A 12,890-nucleotide genomic window follows, 5' to 3' on the forward strand; every position below is an offset into this window, starting at 1 on the left:
TATTTATATATTTATTAATAATCATAAATAGTTGATTTTTAAAAAAATACATATAATAATTATTAATGTGGTTGATATAGGTCTTCGGTGTATATCAACCACATTGGTATATGTGGTTGTAGATATGCTTCTTATAAGTCTATTGTCGTACATCAACCACATTGATAAATGTGGTTGTTCTAGTTTTAATAATATATTTACATTTAAATATTACATTAATAATATATTTAGTAAATTATTTACCATTTAAAGATATTTTTAATATAGATAATGATTTCTTCCATTATAATATTAAATTTATTAAATTTTTCAATATCTTAATCATATATCTTTCATATATCTATGACTTTTTGACTTCGTTACCTAATAATATAGGTATTGTCTTTAAATTATAATAATACATTCTTTGAAAATTTTGACATCAATAACATTTTTGGTTATTTTAAGGTTGAAGTAATCATATATCTATTATATATCTATGACTTTTTAAACCTGCATTCATAATGACTTCGTTATGTAATAATATAGGTATTGTCTTTAACTTATAATAATTGATTCTTTGAAAAATGTGACATAAATTACATTTTTGTTATGTTAAGGTTGATGTAATGCCAGCAATCATCATGCCATGATGGGGACATGAAGCTCTATATATAGGCCATGGTAGTAGGCTTCTACCGCATTAATTTTAGTTCGTTACCTTGATCTATCATAAGATATCAGTCAACATAAATGGTTCTGGTTTTTGCTGTGTCATTGGATTCTGTTGGAGAATCTAATTCCAATCACCTGTTAGGTGTCAAAACTATCGCTCCAAGTGTCCTAGTTCAGTTTGAGTTAGTTGAGTTTAAATCGAGTTTAATTTCAGTGATTTATTACTGATGTTTCCAATGTAATCTTATTTAAGTGATTTGTAATAGTGAGAAGAGCAAGTCCTCTGCTCCACATTTTGTTCTCTTCAATTTTTGTCATGGTATCAAAGCTCAGCCTGTGTAAGACTCCTTGAGAGCAACAGAGAGACATGAGTTTGCATAAGACTCTATGAAAGAGAAGCAATATGAGTGAAGAGAAAGCTTAAGCCTCTTTGAGAGAGCAGTAAGGTGAGTGAAGAGAAAGCATAAGCCTCTTTGAGAGAGCAGTGAAAATTTAGCGTAAGCCTCTTTGAGAGAGCAACAAAAGTGAGTGAAGAGAAATGGTAAGCCTCTTTGAGAGAGCAGCAAAAGTTTGAAGAAGCTAGCGAAGATGCAGCCAAAAAACTAAGAAGCCAGCTATTGCAAGGCGAAGGCGAGACGTATCGAAGAATTTGTTTGGGAGATTAACGCTTTCCATGCGTTAAACCAGTGCGCTAATCGAGCTTTCCTTACACTGTTTTACGATTAACACTCCATTTTGTCGGTGAACAGTGCGTTAGTGCTCTGTTGCATGCCTTCACTCTCGACAATGGATTTAGCACGCGAGATAGTGGCACCCGCAGTTGCGTTATGTTGGGAATTTCTGATAATTCCAAACAAAACTGAACAAAACAGAACAATACTCTATTTTAACACAGCGGAAAAAAATCGTTTGCGAAATATGGTGTTTCAGCAATGAAGTTTCGTCAATCGCTGAATGCAGTGTTTCAGCAACACTGAAACTGGTGTTTCAACAACACTCTATTTTGACGCCTCGTAACAAAAAAAATATTTTTCTGAAAACAAAGTTTCAACAACGCACAACAAAAGGGACTTTGTATTCATTAACGATACTTCCTCTAATAGAGGGATTACTACAAGGCTGTTTTAAAGACAGTTCAAAAACTTCAAAAAAAACTTCATGCCATAAAGAAAAATTACATTACTGTGTCTGCATTGCTGTACATTACAAAAAGCAAAATACTCTGTCTCCTCTGAAAATCAACACACTATTTTTCCACTGCTGTGTCTGCACTTTGCACTGGTGTGTCTGCACTCCTGTGCATCTACCAAAACACTTTTTTCTGCTCAAAATTAATGCTGCTATAACACTCTGTTTCTTTCTTGAAAAATTTTACACTGCTGTGTGTAAATTTTTCATTCTTTCATACGTGCTGCTGCATATTACAAAAACTTCTGCACTGCTATGCATTACAAAGAAAACTCTCTATATTTTCTACACTGTTGTGTGTGCGTTTTATAGTGCATTACATTTTCTGCTTTTTACAGTGCGGGAAGCGGTCATAACTTATCCACTAACCGATTTAACTCGCTCATGAAGTCTCTACTACAATCTGCTGCTCATGATGAACAAATCTGATCTTTTGTTGTATTTCTTGAGTCAGTGGTGTTGAAACCCATGGCTGATAAATGCTGCGACGGCTCGAGGCTGGTTCTTTTCACTTTCGGCCATTCTGCTCTTTAATGTGGTTGTTTAGAAGTAATGGCATAGTGGTGGATCTGATCTTCCTCCTTCGAGAACACAAAAACAATTAAAGGGTGAAAAGACAGTAATGGCGGTGGCCTTTTTTTAAGTAAAGTAGCTACTGTTGTTTAACTGTTCACTGCAGATGAAATTATAATTTCAACACTCCCCTTTAATTTCAACTGCTGGGTTATCAGTCATACCTAGACGTTTCCTTAAAAACTCAAAACTTTTCTGGTCCAATGGCTTGGTCAGAATATCCGCAACCTGTTCCTGAGTCCTGCAATGTTGTAAAATGATTTCTCCATTGTTCACCAATTCTCTGATGTAGTGAAACTTTGTGTCTATGTGTTTCGTTCTCTTGTGGAACACAGAATTCTTGGACAACACAATAACTGAGCTATTGGCACAAAAAATAACCGTTGTTGTTGCCTGCTCTTAGCATATACTTCTTAACATTCTCCTCATCCAAACCGCTTGACACGCTGTTGATGTAGCTGCCACATACTCTGCTTCTGCTGTAGACAACGCCACAATTGGTTGTTTCTTGGAAGCCCATGAAATGGCTCCTGAACCTATGTGAAAAACGTAACCGGATGTGCTTTTCTGGTCATCTACACTTCCAGACCAATCACTATCTGTGTATCCAACTAAATCTGAACATTCTGAAATAGTATAAAAAGTGCCATACCTTTTCGTACCTTTAACATACCTTAGAATTCTCTTTGCTGCCTGCCAATGTGATTCTTTTGGCCTCTCCATGAATCTGGAAATTAAACTAACAGCATGCATTATGTCCGGCCTAGTTGCAGTTAAATACATAAGGCTGCCAACTATGCTCTTGTACACGCTAGGGTCAAAATCCTTACTGCTGTCCTCTTTGCTGAGTTTTAATCCCATCACTATGGGAGTGATTGCTGCCTTGCTGTCTTGCATGTTAAATCTGCCCAACACTTCATTTACATATTTTGCGTGCGAAATAAAAATTCCATTTTTATTTTGATCTACTTCTATTCCTAAGAAGTATCTCAGCAAACACATGTCAGTCATCTCAAATTCTTCTTTCATGACTGATTTGAAATTTTCAATGAGGTAATCATCATTACGTATAAAAATCACATCATCAGCATATAACCCAACAATTAAAATTTTACCATCCTTTTCTTTGATGTAAATGGTGGGTTCTCCCTCACACTTCTCAAATCCGTTCTCCAGTAGATAGGAATCTATCCTACTGTACCATGCTCTTGGCACTTGCTTCAGCCCATAAAGAGCTTTCTTCAATCTGCAAACTTTGTGCTCTTGGCCTTTCTTCTCATAGCCTAGAGGTTGGTCAACGTAAACCTTTTCCATAACACTCCATTCAAGAATGCTGACTTCACGTCCATTTGGTAAACTTTCCATTTGTTTTGTGCTGCTATGGACAGCACTGCTCTCACGATTTCCATTCTTGCAACCGGTGCGAAAGTCTCCTCATAATCTCTCCCATACTGATGCTTGTATCCCTTGACAACAAGTCTTGCTTTGTGCCTTTCTATCTTGCCTTCAGCATTACTCTTGGTCTTGTAGACCCATTTAACTCCAATGACTTCTTTACCTTTTGGTAGCTCAACTAAATCCCGTGTCTTGTTTCTTTCTATGGCATTCATCTCCTCATCCATAGCTTCTATCCATTTCTTATCTTTAATTGCATCTTCGAAATGAACAGGGTCATCAACATGACAATACAAAGCAAACAAATAATTCATTCCTTCATCATAAATGTCACTTAAATTTCTGAATTTCTTACCTCTTTCATTTGGTGTGCTAGTGCTTGAAGAAGCACTTGAATTTCCTCCCTGTGGTGTGCTTGGAGAAGCACTTTCATTTCTCCTCACGGGTGTCTCTTGCTGTCCTTGTGTTGGCGCTGCTGTTTGGGGATGTGTTTCAGCCAACTCCTCATCATCTTCATCATGAGACAAACAGTTTTTAACATTCACTGTTTTCTCTATGCTTTCATCCCAAGCTTCCTCCTCAATGAACTGAACATCTCTGCTCACAAAAAACTTCTTGGTAGATGGGATATACAACCTGTAAGCTTTGGATTCCTCACTATATCCAATGAAAATACATTTCTCCCCTTTGCTGTCCAATTTCTTCCTTACCTGATTTGGAATGTGTGCATAAGCCACACAACCAAAAATTTTCATGTGGGTGACTCCTTGCTTTCTCCCACTCTATGCTTCTTCTGGCACTTTGCTCATCACTACTTTTGTAGGACACCTATTCAAAATATATACTGCACAGTGTATAGCTTCAGCCCAATAATCATTTGGCAAATGCTTTGCCTTCAACATGCTCCTCGCCATATCCATGATGGTCCTATTCTTCCTTTCAGCAACTCCATTTTGCTGCGGGGTGTACCTTGCTATAAATTGCTTATGAATTCCATTTTCTCTGCAAAAACATAAAAATTCTTTGGAGATATACTCACCTCCTCTATCAGTTCTCAAAACCTTGATACACAACCCACTTTGATTTTCTACAAGTGCTTTGTAATTTTGAAAGTTTTCAAACACTTCACTCTTATTCTTCAGGAAATAAACCCAAGTCTTTCTGGTAAAGTCATCAATAAATGTTAGAAAATATTGGCTGCTTGCTAATGATGGAGTTTGCATCGGTCCACATAAATCTGAGTGGACAATCTCTAAGGGTACTTTTGCCCTTATGCTTTTCCCTGATGGAAAACTTTCTCTGTGTTGTTTCCCCAATATACAACCTTCACAAAGGCTGTACGGTTTCTCTATCAATGGTAATCCTCTTACCATTCCTTTTCTACTCAACAAATTAAGACCTCCAAAGTTGAGATGTCCAAATCTCAAATGCCACAACCAATTTTCATCCTTTGGTATGCTTTGGAGAGCCTCTTGTGTCACTGCTGCAATTACTTCTTTATTTTTCAAATCTGCCCTTATTCTAAGAGGGAACATCCTGTTCCTCATCATCTTCACTTCAACAATACAACGTTTGCTGGGTGATCTATCCATGATGGTGCATACATCATTCTCAAAGAAAACATTGTAACCCTTTTGAACAAGCTGTCTAATACTCAAGAGGTTACACTTCATTCCGGGAACATAATAGACGTCTACTATGGTTTTCTTTTCACCTTTATTTGTAAATATTTTAACTTCTCCTTTTCCCATAACAGAAATTTTACTATCAGTCCCAAGTGTGACTTGTGACTGCACACTCTGATCTAAAGAAGAAAACAGGGCTATGTTTCCTGTCATATGGTTGCTGCAACCAGAATCTAGAAACCATATATCTTCACTGTTTGTTTCAGCCATATTACAAACTAACAACACATTATCTTGGTTGATATTTTCTCTAGTGATATTTGCACTAGATCTATTACTCATATCATACTGCTTTTTCCTACATTCATTTGCATAGTGCCCATATTTTTTACAGTAATAACATTGGACATTGGATTTTTCATACCTTTGTCCTTGAGCATGATGTTGTCCACTTTGTTGGCTGCTGCCATGGCCTTGGTTCTGATTTGGATTGCTACCTCTTCCTTGAACGTTTGCTGAACTGTTTCTTCCACCTCTGTATTGGCTTCTGCCTCTTCATCTCTTGTTTCATCTGCCTTGACCTCTTCCTCTTCCAAATGACATCTGGGTCTTGAAGGCTTACTCTAGAGATGAGTTTTCATTTCTACTCAACCTCTGCTCATGTGTTATCAGTGATGCATGAAGTTCATCAACTGAAAAATTTGAGAGATCCTTTGTCTCTTCTATGGTGGTGACAATCACATCAAACTTTGAGGGTAGGCACCTCAATAGTTTCTCCACAATCCTTCTTTCTTCAAGAGTTTCTCCATGAGACCTTATCTGTGTGACTAGACCAATTGCTTGTGTGAAGAATGAGTCAATATTGTCTGACTCCTTCATGTGCAAGTTCTCAAAATCTTTCCTCAACAACTGTAGTTTTGCTGTCTTCACTCTCTCCATGCCTTGATAGGCTGTCTTGAGAGTTTGCCATGCTTCTCTGGATGTCTTGGCTGCTGCTATCCTTGGAAACACACTCTCATGCACTGCTTGATATAAAAATACAAGGGCTTTTGAATCCTTCTTCTTGTTTCTCTTCAACAGCTCTTTCTCTGCCTGAATTAATCCATTAAACTCATCTTCATTTGCTGGCTCTTCAAATCCATATTCAACAAGTTCCCATAAATCTTGAGAAGCAAACAGGGCTCTCATGGTTGTTGCCCAGTAATCATAGTTTTTCCCATTGAACTGTGGGAGTTGGGTATTAAACATACCCATGCTGGTGCTGGTGCTGGCTATTCTTGCAATACTTGACTGTGTATTAAAAATCACTTAATTGTCTTCAACAACTACAAAAAAAAAAACTAATCTAAAAAATACCTTGACAACGTTTTCACTCTGCTGGATAATTTGCTACAGCAAGAAACCTTCCTTCAGCTTCTTCGACGTCTTCAAAGAGCCTGGACAAGCTCTGGTACCATGTTGGGATTTCTGATAATTCCAAACAAAAATGAACAAAACAAAACAATACTATGTTTTAACACAGCGGAAAAAAATCGTTTGCGAATACGGTGTTTCAGCAATGCAGTTTCGTCAATTGTTGAATGCAGTGTTTCAGCAACGGTGTTTCAGCAACGCTGAAACTGGTGTTTTAGCAACACTCTGTTTTGATGCCTCGTAACAAAAAAAATATTTTCTAAAAACAAAGTTTCAACAACACACAACAAAAGGGACTTTGTATTCATTAACGATACTTCCTCTAACAGAGGGATTACTACAAGGCTGTTTTAAAGACAGTTCAAAAACTTAAAAAAAAACTTCACACTGTAAAGAAAAATTACATTACTGTGTCTGCACTGCTATACATTACAGAAAGCAAAATACTCTGTCTCCTCTGAAAATCAACACACTGTTTTGCACTGCTGTGTCTGCACTTTGCACTGGTGTGTCTGCACTCCTGTGCATCTACCAAAACACTCTGTTTCTGTTCAAAATTAACGCTGTTGTAACACTCTGTTTCTTTCTTGAAAAATTTTACATTGTTGTGTGTAAATTTTTCGTTCTTTCATACGTGCTACTACGTATTACAAAAACTTCTGCACTGCTGTGCATTACAAAGAAAACTCTCTATATTTTCTACACTGTTGTGTGTGCGTTTTATAGTGCATTACATTTTCTACTTTTTTACAGTGCGGGAAGCGGTTATAACTTATCCACTAACCGCTTTAACTCACTGATGAAGTCTCTACTACAATCTGGTGCTCATGATGAACAAATATGATCTTTTGTTGTATTTCTTGAGTCGGTGGTGTTGAAACCCATGGCTGATAAATGCTGCGACGGCTCAAGGCTGGTTCTTTTCACTTTCGGCCATTATGCTCTTTAATGTAGTTGTTTAGAAGTAATGGCATAGCGGTGGATCTGATCTTCCTCCTTCGGGAACACAAAAACAATTAAAGGGTGAAAAGACAGTAATGGCGGTGGCCTTTTTTTAAGTAAAGTAGCGGCTGCTGTTTAACTGTTCACTGCAGTTGAAATTATAATTTCTACACAAAAATGAGATGTGGAGGTTGTTTTCAAACGTGATCTACTTGAGGTCTTCGAATTTGAAGCCGAATCTTCATACACAAGAAGCATTCCAATCGGGATTGAAGTCGAGTCTTCATACGGAATGAGCATTCCAATCGGAGCGCAAATAAAAAAGGTCAAAGGAGTATGATCGTATTATTTTGAATGGGATTATTTCAAAATTTTAAAATACCTTTTATGAATTTGAATGTGAAATGAGATTCATATTATTTATGAAGGGCTCATGTAATTTTTTTAAATAGGCTCGACGAGTCTTGGAAAAGGGATTATATTGTTATATAAAGGAGGTGCATGCAATGTCTCTAAAAGGGTAGTATATTGTTTAAAAGAGTTTTTTAAGATCGAATTAAAATATAAAAAAATTGTGAAAGTTTTTGGGAAGGCAAGGATTTTGTAGAGCAATTTGTAGATTCTTTTGTTTATGAAAGCCAAGAATCATTTTTATTGCAATTAGATGCGATATTTACATTTTTTTGTTTGTTTGTTGAGTTGTACTAAGTGAACGCTTAAACGGGAAAAGGCAAGAGGTTGAGAAATTCAAAGGGACTACATGAGATGTTTGAGATCTTTTTAGATCTGGAAGTGAAAAGGCAAAATGATACATTTTCATTGAAATGCATAAAAGGATCTGTCAATGACAGCGTTCTACCCTGATTTCATTTTAGAAGCCAAGACACCCAAGTAGGCTTGGGATACCCTTGAAAGCTGTTTTGGGGAGTATTGAAGTTGAAGATGAAGGTGGATCTATAGCAGCAGATCTACATCTAGATGAATGGATTGTTGAAACCCACTGTACTCAGTCCCACATGGATGATGTCTGTGAATAAATCGCAGAAGAAAGAGAGAAGGATCACATAGATGCTCATGAACCTCAATGTGCACAATCACAAATGGATGAAGATATGTTGATTCCAGCAACAGAGCTTGCTAATGGAAATATGATGATTCGAGCAACAGAGCTTGTTGAGGAAAGTTTGGTGAATCCTTAGGACAATGAAGTTGCCATTAGAGCAGATATGGTGAATCTAGCAATTAATATTTTTGATGTAAAATTTGATGAAGAATTTCTGGCTAATCATGAATGGTTGCATGTGATGCAGCAAAAACATCATATTGACATGATGCTATTTGGTGAGACAGTTGAAGACAACCTGCTTGCAGTAGCACAAGTTAGTACAGAAGAGGAAGATAGTCTTCAAGAAATATTATTTTATTATAATATTATGTTGCATCAAATTGATGATGAAAGGAGCATTACTGAAGATAATATATGGCAACAGCCCACATACAAGTCTTTTTTTTAAGAAGTCCAAGATATGCTTTGACAACGTAGAAAAATGGAAGACCTCCACCAACAAATGAAGAAACTGAGGTTTGAAAGATACAACAAACAAATGAAGGCACTGAGGTTTAAAGGATACAACAAAGAGAAAAAGTTAAACAATTTAGAGGCTAAAGAATTTGGAAAAAGATAAGAAGAAAAGATAAGTCAATTTTTAAATTGTAAAGCTAGTTCAAACATAGACTAGCAGCTATCTTAATTAAATTTTATGTGGTTATAATTAAGGGAGAATGTTGGAGAATCTAATTCCAACTACAGGTTAGGTGTCAAAACTTTAGCTCCAAGTGTCCAGAGTTCATTTTGAGTTAGTTGAGTTTAACTACAGTCATTTATTACTGATATTTCCATTGTAATCTTATTTAAGTGATTTGTAATGAAGATTGGGTACAGAGACGCACAGGTGGTCATCATTCCAACCTTGGGGACCATGATTCCACATACTCTCTCTCCATTTCCTTTGAGTTGCTTGTACCTTTATCTGAATTTATTTTTCTACGTATTCCTTTTCTCGTTCACAATTAGTTCATGAATTAATTTTCTGCTCCAATTATTGTATATGGTTCAGGCACTTTCTTACCGTGAGCGCGCTGATAGACTTATTGGGGAAGTAAAAGATATGTTCAATTCAATGTCAGCCGAAGATGGAGTATCCACCAGTCCCCTCAATGACCTCCATCAACGCCTCTGGATGGTCGATACTGTTGAACGGTTGGGGAATGATAGGCATTTCCAAAATGAGCTAAAATCAGCACTCGATCATGTCTACAGGTCAATCCCCATATCCTTGTCATCATTTTTCATTTATGATTTATATATCGAATGCACACGATTATAACATGAAAGTTATTTTCCCGGCAGCTTTTGGAGTGAAAAAGGCATTGGACGTGGGAGAGAAAGTGGTGTGACTGATCTCAACTCAACCGCCTTGGGTTTTCGAACTCTCCGACTACACGGATACATGGTGTCTTCACGTATGTCAGGGTTTCATTAATTAATTACTCTTTCAACTTTTCATTATAACCGCCATTTACGTGGAGACATTGCCTCATGTTGCTTTATACATTGATACCAGATGTTCTGGATCACTTCAAAAACGAGAAGGGGCAGTTTACTTGCTCTGCCATTCAAACAGAGGGAGAGATAAGAGACGTCCTCAATTTATTTCGGGCATCTCTCATTGCCTTTCCTGGCGAAAAAGTTATGGAGGAGGCTGAAATCTTCTCTACAATGTTTTTAAAAGATGCCCTACAAAAGATTCCGCCCTCCGGTCTTTCACAAGAGGTGAGACGGTAATACGATACCACTTAGCATGATATTTCATTATTTGTTGCGATGTGTATTTTATAGTTTCAAATTTGTGGATCGCAGATAGAGTATCTTCTGGAATTTGGTTGGCACACAAATCTGCCAAGGATGGAAACAAGAATGTACATCGACGTATTTGGAAAGGACACTACATTTGAGTAGGCTCATCAATTTTATTTCCATATCATAAAGTCTAGAATGCCTTTCTTTTGTTTATGTGTAGTTGAATGCACAAATACTACTTGGAGAGAAATTCAAAATCTTACTATAAGGTCTGAACTGAAGATGGATGACTCTGAATATATGCTAATAGATGAACAAACACAGCTGGGCCAGGCCATATGACGTTGTTTGTCTTCCTGGAAATCTGTATTTTCATAATTTAGTATCCATGTAAAATTTTCAATTGATTCCTGATGCAATTTTTGGTTTAGGACGCCATATTTGATCAGGAGAAACTGTTAGAGCTTGCAAAACTGGAATTCAACATTTTTCACTCTCTAGTAAAGAGAGAGTTACAATGTCTCTCAAGAATGTAAATACGTGAAGTTTATGTGTAGATGGTGGAAAGATTATGGATTCCCTCAAATAATATTCTCACGGCATCGTCACGTGGAATACTACACTTTAGCAGCTTGCATTGCAAATGTTCCTAAACATTCTGCGTTTCGAGTCGGATTTGCCAAAATATTTCATATGATCACGATTCTCGACGATATCTACGACACCTTCGGAACAATGGAGGAGCTCGAACTCTTAACCGCAGCATTTAAGAGGTGATAATTGCACTTACGTAGGAAAGCCTATTTTACAGTGTAGCCCTAAGGCTTTTTGACCATTGTTTCTCTTTCATATATATATTATATACCCACATAGAGACATGTACCTACCTTCTCGATTTTGAATAAATTTACTGTGAAATTAAGAAAATGTATACTACTAATCGAGTGAACGAATATTACCTTTGCATACAAAAACCGACATGACTAAAAAGTGTGTTTATAATGATCAGATGGGATCCGTCTTCGGTAGAGTGTCTTCCAGATTTTATGAAAGGAGTGTACATGGCAGTTTACAACAACATAAACGAAGTGGCAGAAGAAGCACAGAAGATTCAAGGCCGAGACACAGTCAGCTGTGTTCGAAAATCTGTATGAACAATAATAAAACATACATATACAAATATTTATTTGTGAGTAACTTACCTTCGAAATGGCAGAAGAAGCGCAGAAGATTCAAGGCCGAGACACAGTCAGCTATGTTCGAAAATCTGTATGAACAAGAATAAAACATACATATACAAATATTTATTTGTGAGTAACTTACGAAGGATTTCACTGAGCGATGATCAGTTAATGTTGTTTTGCTTGTTCTTGTGCCTGTCCAGTGGGAGGCTTTTATTGATGCGTATATGCAAGAAGCCAAGTGGATTTCCAGTGGTTATCTTCCGACGTTCGACGAGTACCTGGAGAATGGGACAGTCAGCTTCGGCTCTCGCATAACCACACTCGAACCCATGCTCACGTTGGGGTTTCCTCTTCCACCCCGCATCCTGCAGGAAATTGACTTTCCATCGAAGTTTAATGAATTGATATGTGCCATCCTTCCACTGAAAGGTGACACTCAATGCTACAAGTTAATCCCATAACCTTTTATGTCAAAACAAATGAAATGGAATATGTTCTGTCAAAACAAATGAAATGGAATATGTTCTGGATAGTGACAGTGGCATGGTGATTTTCTTAACTTAAGATAAAAAAAAAAAACTTGTGTATTGTCTTAAATATTGTCTTTAGTGTCTCAAAAATTATTATTTTAAAGATTATTGTTTTAAAAAATAGTGTCTTTAAGATTACCATCTTAAAAGAATATTGTCTCTATAAAGACAATATATAATACAACCATTATTGTATCTTAGGAGACAATTTCATTTCTGTCTCTCTAGAGACAATTTTATTGTTGTCTCTCTAAAGACAACACTGAGATTAGAGACAATATGTCTTTAATACTAGCTATTGTCTCTCTAGAGATGATAAGTTTTTTATTTAAAGATTACTTTTGTGTCTTTAGAGACAATATAAAACAATGAATCCAGAAATATCTCACCATCGAAATAAATCGATATAAAAACATTTAGTTAAAAATGAACTACAAAATCATTGATTAATTCATGTTAGCCCACAGTGGAATTGAACCACCAACCTCCTGCTTGTAAAGTAGACGTTCTTTCATTGAGCTAGCAC

The 12,890-nt window shown here is 36.7% G+C and overlaps 1 pseudogene; it reads left to right on the plus strand.

Moving 5' to 3' along the window:
- LOC149190342 ((+)-alpha-pinene synthase, chloroplastic-like) overlaps nucleotides 1-12,890 on the plus strand; it is a 110,313-nt pseudogene that overhangs the window by 16,227 nt on the left and 81,196 nt on the right.

This window comes from Pinus tabuliformis, chromosome 3_1 (genome assembly GCF_031772625.1).
Source record: "Pinus tabuliformis cultivar Carrire ecotype Pingquan chromosome 3_1, CPIR1, whole genome shotgun sequence".
NCBI lineage: Eukaryota > Viridiplantae > Streptophyta > Pinopsida > Pinales > Pinaceae > Pinus > Pinus tabuliformis.